The sequence below is a fragment of the Lampetra fluviatilis genome, chromosome 33 (genome assembly GCF_964198595.1).
Source record: "Lampetra fluviatilis chromosome 33, kcLamFluv1.1, whole genome shotgun sequence".
Taxonomy (NCBI): domain Eukaryota; kingdom Metazoa; phylum Chordata; class Hyperoartia; order Petromyzontiformes; family Petromyzontidae; genus Lampetra; species Lampetra fluviatilis.
Genome location: NC_136307.1, coordinates 12312550 through 12325297, shown reverse-complemented (window position 1 = coordinate 12325297; position 12748 = coordinate 12312550).

Here is a 12748-nt window from a genome sequence, read left to right as displayed (position 1 = left end):
TCTGTGTGTGTGTGGTGTACACTGGGTGCAGGGTGTGAGTGTCTGTGTGTGTGTGGTGTGTACTGAGTGCAGGGTGTGAGTGTCTGTGTGTGTGTGGTGTACACTGAGTGCAGGGTGTGAGTGTCTGTGTGTGTGTGGTGTATGCTGGGTGCAGGGTGTGAGTGTCTGTGTGTGTGTGTGGTGTGTACTGGGTGTAGGGTGTGAGTGTCTGTGTGTGTGTGGTGTGTGCAGGGTGTGAGTGTCTGTGTGTGTGTGGTGTACACTGAGTGCAGGGTGTGAGTGTCTGTGTGTGTGTGTGGTGTGTACTGAGTGCAGGGTGTGAGTGTCTGTGTGGGTGTGGTGTGTGCTGTGTGCAGAGAGTGAGTGTCTGTGTGTGTGGCGTGTACTGGGTGCATGGCGTGAGTGTCTGTGTGTGTGGTGTGTGCTGTGTGCAGGGTGTGAGTGTCTGTGTGTGTGTGGTGTGTACTGGGTGTAGGGGGTGAGTGTGTGTGTGGTGTGTACTGAGTGAAGGGTATGAGTGTCTGTGTGTGTGTGGTGTGTGCTGTGTGCAGGGTGTGAGTGTCTGTGTGTGGTGTGCACTGGGTTCAGGGTGTGAGTATCTGTGTGTGTGTGGTGTGTGCTGGGTGCAGGGTGTGAGTGTCTGTGTGTGTGGTGTGTACTGGGTGTAGGGTGTGAGTGTCTGTGTGTGTGTGGTGTGTGCAGGATGTGAGTGTCTGTGTGTGTGTGTGGTGTACACTGAGTGCAGGGTGTGAGTGTCTGTGTGTGTGTGGTGTGTACTGAGTGCAGGGTGTGAGTGTCTGTGTGTGTGGTGTGTGCTGTGTGCAGGGAGTGAGTGTCTGTGGCGTGTAATGGGTGCATGGTGTGAGTGTCTGTGTGTGTGGTGTGTGCTGTGTGCAGGGTGTGAGTGTCTGTGTGTGTGTGGTGTGTACTGGGTGTAGGGGGTGAGTGTGTGTGTGGTGTGTACTGAGTGCAGGGTGTGAGTGTCTGTGTGTGTGTGTGGTGTACACTGAGTGCAGGGTGTCAGTGTATGTGTGTGTGTGGTGTGCACTGGGTTCAGGTTGTGAGTGTCTGTGTGTGTGTGGTGTGTGCTGAGTGCAGGGTGTGAGTGTCTGTGTGTGTGTGGTGTACACTGGGTGCAGGGTGTGAGTGTCTGTGTGTGTGTGTGTGTGTGGTGTGTACTGAGTGCAGGGTGTGAGTGTCTGTGTGTGTGGTGTACACTGAGTGCAGGGTGTGAGTGTCTGTGTGTGTGCAGTGTGTACTAGGTGAAGGGTGTGAGTGTCTGTGTGTGTGTGCTGTTTGCAGGGTGTGAGTGTCTGTGTGTGTGGTGTGTACTGAGTGCAGGGTGTAAGTGTCTGTGTGTGTGTGGTGTACACTGAGTGCAGGGTGTGAGTGTCTGTGTGTGGTGTGTGCTGAGTGCAGGGTGTGAGTGTGTGTGTGGTGTGTGCTGAGTGCAGGGTGTGAGTGTCTGTGTGTGTGTGGTGTGTACTGAGTGCAGGGTGTGAGTGTCTGTGTGTGTGTGGTGTGTACTGAGTGCAGGGTGTGAGTGTCTGTGTGTGTGTGGTGTATGCTGGGTGCAGGGTGTGAGTGTCTGTGTGTGTGTGTGGTTTGTACTGGGTGTAGGGTGTGAGTGTCTGTGTGTGTGTGGTGTGTGCAGGGTGTGAGTGTCTGTGTGTGTGTGGTGTGTGCTGTGTGCAGGGTGTGAGTGTCTGTGTGTGTGTGGTGTGCACTGGGTTCAGGGTGTGAGTGTCTGTGTGTGTGTGGTGTGTGCTGAGTGCAGGGTGTGAGTGTCTGTGTGTGTGTGGTGTACACTGGGTGCAGGGTGTGAGTGTCTGTGTGTGTGTGGTGTGTACTGAGTGCAGGGTGTGAGTGTCTGTGTGTGTGTGGTGTACACTGAGTGCAGGGTGTGAGTGTCTGTGTGTGTGTGGTGTATGCTGGGTGCAGGGTGTGAGTGTCTGTGTGTGTGTGTGGTGTGTACTGGGTGTAGGGTGTGAGTGTCTGTGTGTGTGTGGTGTGTGCAGGGTGTGAGTGTCTGTGTGTGTGTGGTGTACACTGAGTGCAGGGTGTGAGTGTCTGTGTGTGTGTGTGGTGTGTACTGAGTGCAGGGTGTGAGTGTCTGTGTGGGTGTGGTGTGTGCTGTGTGCAGAGAGTGAGTGTCTGTGTGTGTGGCGTGTACTGGGTGCATGGCGTGAGTGTCTGTGTGTGTGGTGTGTGCTGTGTGCAGGGTGTGAGTGTCTGTGTGTGTGTGGTGTGTACTGGGTGTAGGGGGTGAGTGTGTGTGTGGTGTGTACTGAGTGAAGGGTATGAGTGTCTGTGTGTGTGTGGTGTGTGCTGTGTGCAGGGTGTGAGTGTCTGTGTGTGGTGTGCACTGGGTTCAGGGTGTGAGTATCTGTGTGTGTGTGGTGTGTGCTGGGTGCAGGGTGTGAGTGTCTGTGTGTGTGGTGTGTACTGGGTGTAGGGTGTGAGTGTCTGTGTGTGTGTGGTGTGTGCAGGATGTGAGTGTCTGTGTGTGTGTGTGGTGTACACTGAGTGCAGGGTGTGAGTGTCTGTGTGTGTGTGGTGTGTACTGAGTGCAGGGTGTGAGTGTCTGTGTGTGTGGTGTGTGCTGTGTGCAGGGAGTGAGTGTCTGTGGCGTGTAATGGGTGCATGGTGTGAGTGTCTGTGTGTGTGGTGTGTGCTGTGTGCAGGGTGTGAGTGTCTGTGTGTGTGTGGTGTGTACTGGGTGTAGGGGGTGAGTGTGTGTGTGGTGTGTACTGAGTGCAGGGTGTGAGTGTCTGTGTGTGTGTGTGGTGTACACTGAGTGCAGGGTGTCAGTGTATGTGTGTGTGTGGTGTGCACTGGGTTCAGGTTGTGAGTGTCTGTGTGTGTGTGGTGTGTGCTGAGTGCAGGGTGTGAGTGTCTGTGTGTGTGTGGTGTACACTGGGTGCAGGGTGTGAGTGTCTGTGTGTGTGTGGTGTGTACTGAGTGCAGGGTGTGAGTGTCTGTGTGTGTGTGGTGTACACTGAGTGCAGGGTGTGAGTGTCTGTGTGTGTGCAGTGTGTACTAGGTGCAGGGTGTGAGTGTCTGTGTGTGTGTGCTGTTTGCAGGGTGTGAGTGTCTGTGTGTGTGTGTGGTGTGTACTGAGTGCAGGGTGTAAGTGTCTGTGTGTGTGTGGTGTACACTGAGTGCAGGGTGTGAGTGTCTGTGTGTGGTGTGTGCTGAGTGCAGGGTGTGAGTGTGTGTGTGGTGTGTGCTGAGTGCAGGGTGTGAGTGTCTGTGTGTGTGTGGTGTGTACTGAGTGCAGGGTGTGAGTGTCTGTGTGTGTGTGGTGTGTGCTGTGTGCAGGGAGTGAGTGTCTGTGTGTGTGGCGTGTACTGGGTGCATGGCGTGAGTGTCTGTGTGTCTGGTGTGTGCTGTGTGCAGGGTGTGAGTGTCTGTGTGTGTGTGGTGTGTACTGGGTGTAGGGGGTGAGTGTGTGTGTGGTGTGTACTGAGTGAAGGGTATGAGTGTCTGTGTGTGTGTGGTGTGTGCTGAGTGCAGGGTGTGAGTGTCTGTGTGTGTGTGGTGTACACTGGGTGCAGGGTGTGAGTGTCTGTGTGTGTGTGGTGTGTACTGAGTGCAGGGTGTGAGTGTCTGTGTGTGTGTGGTGTACACTGAGTGCAGGGTGTGAGTGTCTGTGTGTGTGCAGTGTGTACTAGGTGCAGGGTGTGAGTGTCTGTGTGTGTGTGTGCTGTGTGCAGGGTGTGAGTGTCTGTGTGTGTGTGAGGTGTGTACTGAGTGCAGGGTGTAAGTGTCTGTGTGTGTGTGGTGTACACTGAGTGCAGGGTGTGAGTGTCTGTGTGTGGTGTGTGCTGAGTGCAGGGTGTGTGTGTGTGTGTGGTGTGTGCTGAGTGCAGGGTGTGAGTGTCTGTGTGTGTGTGGTGTGTGCTGAGTGCAGGGTGTGAGTGTCTGTGTGTGTGTGGTGTACACTGGGTGCAGGGTGTGAGTGTCTGTGTGTGTGTGGTGTGTACTGAGTGCAGGGTGTGAGTGTCTGTGTGTGTGTGTGCTGTGTGCAGGGTGTGAGTGTCTGTGTGTGTGTGTGGTGTGTACTGAGTGCAGGGTGTAAGTGTCTGTGTGTGTGTGGTGTACACTGAGTGCAGGGTGTGAGTGTCTGTGTGTGGTGTGTGCTGAGTGCAGGGTGTGAGTGTGTGTGTGGTGTGTGCTGAGTGCAGGGTGTGAGTGTCTGTGTGTGTGTGGTGTGTACTGAGTGCAGGGTGTGAGTGTCTGTGTGTGTGTGGTGTGTACTGAGTGCAGGGTGTGAGTGTCTGTGTGTGTGTGGTGTATGCTGGGTGCAGGGTGTGAGTGTCTGTGTGTGTGTGTGGTTTGTACTGGGTGTAGGGTGTGAGTGTCTGTGTGTGTGTGGTGTGTGCAGGGTGTGAGTGTCTGTGTGTGTGTGTGGTGTACACTGAGTGCAGGGTGTGAGTGTCTGTGTGTGTGTGGTGTGTACTGAGTGCAGGGTGTGAGTGTCTGTGTGTGGTGTGTGCTGAGTGCAGGGTGTGAGTGTGTGTGTGGTGTGTGCTGAGTGCAGGGTGTGAGTGTCTGTGTGTGTGTGGTGTGTGCTGAGTGCAGGGTGTGAGTGTCTGTGTGTGTGTGGTGTGTACTGAGTGCAGGGTGTGAGTGTCTGTGTGTGTGTGGTGTGTGCTGTGTGCAGGGAGTGAGTGTCTGTGTGTGTGGCGTGTACTGGGTGCATGGCGTGAGTGTCTGTGTGTCTGGTGTGTGCTGTGTGCAGGGTGTGAGTGTCTGTGTGTGTGTGGTGTGTACTGGGTGTAGGGGGTGAGTGTGTGTGTGGTGTGTACTGAGTGAAGGGTATGAGTGTCTGTGTGTGTGTGGTGTGTGCTGAGTGCAGGGTGTGAGTGTCTGTGTGTGTGTGGTGTACACTGGGTGCAGGGTGTGAGTGTCTGTGTGTGTGTGGTGTGTACTGAGTGCAGGGTGTGAGTGTCTGTGTGTGTGTGGTGTACACTGAGTGCAGGGTGTGAGTGTCTGTGTGTGTGCAGTGTGTACTAGGTGCAGGGTGTGAGTGTCTGTGTGTGTGTGTGCTGTGTGCAGGGTGTGAGTGTCTGTGTGTGTGTGAGGTGTGTACTGAGTGCAGGGTGTAAGTGTCTGTGTGTGTGTGGTGTACACTGAGTGCAGGGTGTGAGTGTCTGTGTGTGGTGTGTGCTGAGTGCAGGGTGTGAGTGTGTGTGTGGTGTGTGCTGAGTGCAGGGTGTGAGTGTCTGTGTGTGTGTGGTGTGTACTGAGTGCAGGGTGTGAGTGTCTGTGTGTGTGTGGTGTGTACTGAGTGCAGGGTGTGAGTGCCTGTGTGTGTGTGGTGTATGCTGGGTGCAGGGTGTGAGTGTCTGTGTGTGTGTGTGGTTTGTACTGGGTGTAGGGTGTGAGTGTCTGTGTGTGTGTGGTGTGTGCAGGGTGTGAGTGTCTGTGTGTGTGTGGTGTACACTGAGTGCAGGGTGTGAGTGTCTGTGTGTGTGTGGTGTGTACTGAGTGCAGGGTGTGAGTGTCTGTGTGTGGTGTGTGCTGAGTGCAGGGTGTGAGTGTGTGTGTGGTGTGTGCTGAGTGCAGGGTGTGAGTGTCTGTGTGTGTGTGGTGTGTGCTGAGTGCAGGGTGTGAGTGTCTGTGTGTGTGTGGTGTACACTGGGTGCAGGGTGTGAGTGTCTGTGTGTGTGTGGTGTGTACTGAGTGCAGGGTGTGAGTGTCTGTGTGTGTGTGGTGTACACTGAGTGCAGGGTGTGAGTGTCTGTGTGTGTGCAGTGTGTACTAGGTGCAGGGTGTGAGTGTCTGTGTGTGTGTGTGCTGTGTGCAGGGTGTGAGTGTCTGTGTGTGTGTGTGGTGTGTACTGAGTGCAGGGTGTAAGTGTCTGTGTGTGTGTGGTGTACACTGAGTGCAGGGTGTGAGTGTCTGTGTGTGGTGTGTGCTGAGTGCAGGGTGTGAGTGTGTGTGTGGTGTGTGCTGAGTGCAGGGTGTGAGTGTCTGTGTGTGTGTGGTGTGTACTGAGTGCAGGGTGTGAGTGTCTGTGTGTGTGTGGTGTGTACTGAGTGCAGGGTGTGAGTGTCTGTGTGTGTGTGGTGTATGCTGGGTGCAGGGTGTGAGTGTCTGTGTGTGTGTGTGGTTTGTACTGGGTGTAGGGTGTGAGTGTCTGTGTGTGTGTGGTGTGTGCAGGGTGTGAGTGTCTGTGTGTGTGTGGTGTACACTGAGTGCAGGGTGTGAGTGTCTGTGTGTGTGTGGTGTGTACTGAGTGCAGGGTGTGAGTGTCTGTGTGGGTGTGGTGTGTGCTGTGTGCAGGGAGTGAGTGTCTGTGTGTGTGGCGTGTACTGGGTGCATGGCGTGAGTGTCTGTGTGTGTGATGTGTGCTGTGTGCAGGGTGTGAGTGTCTGTGTGTGTGTGGTGTGTACTGGGTGTAGGGGGTGAGTGTGTGTGTGGTGTGTACTGAGTGAAGGGTATGAGTGTCTGTGTGTGTGTGGTGTGTGCTGTGTGCAGGGTGTGAGTGTCTGTGTGTGTGTGGTGTGCACTGGGTTCAGGGTGTGAGTGTCTGTGTGTGTGTGGTGTGTGCTGAGTGCAGGGTGTGAGTGTCTGTGTGTGTGTGGTGTGTGCAGGGTGTGAGTGTCTGTGTGTGTGTGGTGTGTACTGAGTGCAGGGTGTGAGTGTCTGTGTGTGTGTGGTGTGTGCAGGGTGTGAGTGTCTGTGTGTGTGTGGTGTACACTGAGTGCAGGGTGTGAGTGTCTGTGTGTGTGTGGTGTGTACTGAGTGCAGGGTGTGAGTGTCTGTGTGGGTGTGGTGTGTGCTGTGTGCAGGGAGTGAGTGTCTGTGTGTGTGGCGTGTACTGGGTGCATGGCGTGAGTGTCTGTGTGTGTGGTGTGTGCTGTGTGCAGGGTGTGAGTGTCTGTGTGTGTGTGGTGTGTACTGGGTGTAGGGGGTGAGTGTGTGTGTGGTGTGTACTGAGTGAAGGGTATGAGTGTCTGTGTGTGTGTGGTGTGTGCTGAGTGCAGGGTGTGAGTGTCTGTGTGTGTGTGGTGTACACTGGGTGCAGGGTGTGAGTGTCTGTGTGTGTGTGGTGTGTACTGAGTGCAGGGTGTGAGTGTCTGTGTGTGTGTGGTGTACACTGAGTGCAGGGTGTGAGTGTCTGTGTGTGTGCAGTGTGTACTAGGTGCAGGGTGTGAGTGTCTGTGTGTGTGTGTGCTGTGTGCAGGGTGTGAGTGTCTGTGTGTGTGTGAGGTGTGTACTGAGTGCAGGGTGTAAGTGTCTGTGTGTGTGTGGTGTACACTGAGTGCAGGGTGTGAGTGTCTGTGTGTGGTGTGTGCTGAGTGCAGGGTGTGAGTGTGTGTGTGGTGTATGCTGAGTGCAGGGTGTGAGTGTCTGTGTGTGTGTGGTGTGTGCTGAGTGCAGGGTGTGAGTGTCTGTGTGTGTGTGGTGTACACTGGGTGCAGGGTGTGAGTGTCTGTGTGTGTGTGGTGTGTACTGAGTGCAGGGTGTGAGTGTCTGTGTGTGTGTGGTGTACACTGAGTGGAGGGTGTGAGTGTCTGTGTGTGTGCAGTGTGTACTAGGTGCAGGGTGTGAGTGTCTGTGTGTGTGTGTGCTGTGTGCAGGGTGTGAGTGTCTGTGTGTGTGTGAGGTGTGTACTGAGTGCAGGGTGTAAGTGTCTGTGTGTGTGTGGTGTACACTGAGTGCAGGGTGTGAGTGTCTGTGTGTGGTGTGTGCTGAGTGCAGGGTGTGAGTGTGTGTGTGGTGTGTGCTGAGTGCAGGGTGTGAGTGTCTGTGTGTGTGTGGTGTGTGCTGAGTGCAGGGTGTGAGTGTCTGTGTGTGTGTGGTGTACACTGGGTGCAGGGTGTGAGTGTCTGTGTGTGTGTGGTGTGTACTGAGTGCAGGGTGTGAGTGTCTGTGTGTGTGTGGTGTACACTGAGTGCAGGGTGTGAGTGTCTGTGTGTGTGCAGTGTGTACTAGGTGCAGGGTGTGAGTGTCTGTGTGTGTGTGCTGTGTGCAGGGTGTGAGTGTCTGTGTGTGTGTGTGGTGTGTACTGAGTGCAGGGTGTAAGTGTCTGTGTGTGTGTGGTGTACACTGAGTGCAGGGTGTGAGTGTCTGTGTGTGGTGTGTGCTGAGTGCAGGGTGTGAGTGTGTGTGTGGTGTGTGCTGAGTGCAGGGTGTGAGTGTCTGTGTGTGTGTGGTGTGTACTGAGTGCAGGGTGTGAGTGTCTGTGTGTGTGTGGTGTGTGCTGGGTGCAGGGTGTGAGTGTCTGTGTGTGTGTGGTGTGTGCTGAGTGCAGGGGGTGAGTGTCTGTATGTGTGGGTGTACACTGAGTGCAGGGTGTGAGTGTCTGTGTGTGTGTGGTGTACACTGAGTGCAGGGTGTGAGTGTCTGTGTGTGTGCTGTGTGCAGGGTGCGAGTGTCTGTGTGTGGTGTGTGCTGAGGGCAGGGTGTGAGTGTCTGTGTGTGGTGTGTGGTGTGTACTAAGTGCAGGGTGTGAGTGTCTGTGTGTGTGCAGTGTGTACTAGGTGCAGGGTGTGAGTGTCTGTGTGTGTGTGTGCTGTGTGCAGGGTGTGAGTGTCTGTGTGTGTGTGGTGTGTACTGAGTGCTGGGTGTAAGTGTCTGTGTGTGTGTGGTGTACACTGAGTGCAGGGTGTGAGTGTCTGTGTGTGGTGTGTGCTGAGTGCAGGGTGTGAGTGTGTGTGTGGTGTATGCTGAGTGCAGGGTGTGAGTGTCTGTGTGTGTGGTGTGTACTGAGTACAGGGTGTGAGTGTCTGTGTGTGTGTGGTGTGTGCTGGGTGCAGGGTGTGAGTGTCTCTGTGTGTGTGGTGTGTGCTGAGTGCAGGGGGTGAGTGTCTGTATGTGTGGGTGTACACTGAGTGCAGGGTGTGAGTGTCTGTGTGTGTGTGTGGTGTACACTGAGTGCAGGGTGTGAGTGTCTGTGTGTGTGCTGTGTGCAGGGTGTGAGTGTCTGTGTGTGGTGTGGGTGTACACTGAGTGCAGGATGTGAGTGTCTGTGTGTGTGTGGCGTACACTGAGTGCAGGGTGTGAGTGTCTGTGTGTGTGTGTGCTGTGTGCAGGGTGTGAGTGTCTGTGTGTGTGTGTGTGTGTGGTGTACACTGAGTGCAGGGTGTGAGTGTCTGTGTGTGTGTGGTGTGTACTGAGTGCAGGGTGTGAGTGTCTGTGTATGTGTGGTGTGTACTGAGTGCAGGGTGTGAGTGTCTGTGTGTGGTGTGTGCTGGGTGTAGGGTGTGAGTGTCTGTGTGTGTGTGGTGTGTGCTGGGTGCAGGGTGTGAGTGTGTGTGTGGTGTGTGCTGAGTGCAGGGTGTGAGTGTCTGTGTGTGTGTGGTGTGTACTGAGTGCAGGGTGTGAGTGTCTGTGTGTGTGTGTGGTGTGTGCTGGGTGCAGGGTGTGAGTGTCTGTATGTGTGGGTGTACACTGAGTGCAGGGTGTGAGTGTCTGTGTGTGTGTGTGTGGTGTGTACTAAGTGCAGGGTGTGAGTGTCTGTGTGTGTGTGTGGTGTACACTGAGTGCAGGGTGTGAGTGTCTGTGTGTGTGTGCTGTGTGCAGGGTGTGAGTGTCTGTGTGTGGTGTGGGTGTACACTGAGTGCAGGATGTGAGTGTCTGTGTGTGTGTGGCGTACACTGAGTGCAGGGTGTGAGTGTCTGTGTGTGTGTGTGCTGTGTGCAGGGTGTGAGTGTCTGTGTGTGTGTGTGTGGTGTACACTGAGTGCAGGGTGTGAGTGTCTGTGTGTGTGTGGTGTGTACTGAGTGCAGGGTGTGAGTGTCTGTGTATGTGTGGTGTGTGCTGGGTGCAGGGTGTGAGTGTGTGTGTGGTGTGTGCTGAGTTCAGGGTGTGAGTGTATGTGTGTGTGTGTGTGTGGTGTGTACTGAGTGCAGGGTGTGAGTGTCTGTGTGTGTGTGGTGTGTACTGAGTGCAGGGTGTGAGTGTCTGTGTGTGTGTGTGGTGTGTGCTGGGTGCAGGGTGTGGGTGTCTGTATGTGTGGGTGTACACTGAGTGCAGGGTGTGAGTGTCTGTGTGTGTGTGGTGTACACTGAGTGCAGGGTGTGAGTGTCTGTGTGTGGTGTGTGCTGAGTGCAGGGTGTGAGTGTGTGTGTGGTGTGTGCTGAGTGCAGGGTGTGAGTGTCTGTGTGTGTGGGTGTACACTGAGTGCAAGGTGTGAGTGTCTGTGTGTGGTGTGTGCTGAGTGCAGGGTGTGAGTGTGTGTGTGGTGTGTGCTGAGTGCAGGGTGTGAGTGTCTGTGTGTGGTGTGTGCTGAGTGCAGGGGCTGAGTGTCTGTATGTGTGGGTGTACACTGAGTGCAGGGTGTGAGTGTCTGTGTGTGTGTGGTGTACACTGAGTGCAGGGTGTGAGTGTCTGTGTGTGTGCAGTGTGTACTAGTAGCAGGGTGTGAGTGTCTGTGTGTGTGTGCTGTGTGCAGGGTGTGAGTGTCTGTGTGTGTGGTGTGTACTGAGTGCAGGGTGTGAGTGTCTGTGTGTGTGTGTGGTGTACACTGAGTGCAGGGTGTGAGTGTATGTGTGTGGTGTGTGCTGAGTTCAGGGTGTGAGTGTGTGTGTGTGGTGTGTGTGGTGTGTACTAAGTGCAGGGTGTGAGTGTCTGTGTGTGTGTGTGGTGTACACTGAGTGCAGGGTGTGAGTGTCTCTGTGTGTGTGTGTGGTGTGTACTAAGTGCAGGGTGTGAGTGTCTGTGTGTGTGTGTGGTGTACACTGAGTGCAGGGTGTGAGTGTCTGTGTGCTGTGTGCAGGGTGTGAGTGTCTGTGTGTGGTGTGTGCTGAGTGCAGGGTGTGAGTGTCTGTGTGTGTGTGGGTGTACACTGAGTGCAGGGTGTGAGTGTCTGTGTGTGTGTGGCGTACACTGAGTGCAGGGTGTGAGTGTCTGTGTGTGTGTGTGCTGTGTGCAGGGTGTGAGTGTCTGTGTGTGGTGTACACTGAGTGCAGGGTGTGAGTGTCTGTGTGTGTGTGGTGTGTGCTGAGTGCAGGGTGTGAGTGTCCGTGTGTGTGTGGTGTGTACTGAGTGCAGGGTGTGAGTGTCTGTGTGTGTGTGGTGTGTACTGAGTGCAGGGTGTGAGTGTCTGTGTGTGTGTGGTGTGTGCTGGGTGCAGGGTGTGAGTGTCTGTGTGTGTGTGGTGTGTGCTGAGTGCAGGGGGTGAGTGTCTGTATGTGTGGGTGTACACTGAGTGCAGGGTGTGAGTGTCTGTGTGTGTGTGTGGTGTACACTGAGTGCAGGGTGTGAGTGTCTGTGTGTGTGTGTGGTGTGTACTAAGTGCAGGGTGTGAGTGTCTGTGTCTGTGTGTGTGGTGTACACTGAGTGCAGGGTGTGAGTGTCTGTGTGTGTGTGCTGTGTGCAGGGTGTGAGTGGCTGTGTGTGGTGTGTGCTGAGTGCAGGGTGTGAGTGTCTGTGTGTGTGTGGGGTGTGTGCTGGGTGCAGGGTGTGGGTGTCTGTATGTGTGGGTGTACACTGAGTGCAGGGTGTGAGTGTCTGTGTGTGTGTGGTGTACACTGAGTGCAGGGTGTGAGTGTCTGTGTGTGGTGTGTGCTGAGTGCAGGGTGTGAGTGTGTGTGTGGTGTGTGCTGAGTGCAGGGTGTGAGTGTCTGTGTGTGTGGGTGTACACTGAGTGCAGGGTGTGAGTGTCTGTGTGTGGTGTGTGCTGAGTGCAGGGTGTGAGTGTGTGTGTGGTGTGTGCTGAGTGCAGGGTGTGAGTGTATGTGTGTGGTGTGTGCTGAGTGCAGGGGGTGAGTGTCTGTATGTGTGGGTGTACACTGAGTGCAGGGTGTGAGTGTCTGTGTGTGTGGTGTACACTGAGTGCAGGGTGTGAGTGTCTGTGTGTGTGCAGTGTGTACTAGTAGCAGGGTGTGAGTGTCTGTGTGTGTGTGCTGTGTGCAGGGTGTGAGTGTCTGTGTGTGTGTGTGGTGTGTACTGAGTGCAGGGTGTGAGTGTCTGTGTGTGTGTGGTGTACACTGAGTGCAGGGTGTGAGTGTCTGTGTGTGGTGTGTGCTGAGTTCAGGGTGTGAGTGTGTGTGTGTGGTGTGTGCTGAGTGCAGGGTGTGAGTGTCTGTGTGTGTGTGGTGTGTACTGAGTGCAGGGTGTGAGTGTATGTGTGTGTGTGTGGTGTGTACTGAGTGCAGGGTGTGAGTGTCTGTGTGTGTGTGGTGTGTGCTGGGTGCAGGGTGTGAGTGTCTGTGTGTGTGTGGTGTGTGCTGGGTGCAGGGTGTGAGTGTGTGTGTGGTGTGTGGTGTACACTGAGTGCAGGGTGTGAGTGTCTGTGTGTGTGTGGTGTACACTGAGTGCAGGGTGTGAGTGTCTCTGTGTGTGTGTGTGGTGTGTACTAAGTGCAGGGTGTGAGTGTCTGTGTGTGTGTGTGGTGTACACTGAGTGCAGGGTGTGAGTGTCTGTGTGCTGTGTGTAGGGTGTGAGTGTCTGTGTGTGGTGTGTGCTGAGTGCAGGGTGTGAGTGTCTGTGTGTGTGTGGGTGTACACTGAGTGCAGGGTGTGAGTGTCTGTGTGTGTGTGGCGTACACTGAGTGCAGGGTGTGAGTGTCTGTGTGTGTGTGTGCTGTGTGCAGGGTGTGAGTGTCTGTGTGTGGTGTACACTGAGTGCAGGGTGTTAGTGTCTGTGTGTGTGTGGTGTGTGCTGAGTGCAGGGTGTGAGTGTCTGTGTGTGTGGTGTGTGTACTGAGTGCAGGGTGTGAGTGTCTGTGTGTGGGTGGTGTGTACTGAGTGCAGGGTGTGAGTGTCTGTGTGTGTGTGGTGTGTGCTGGGTG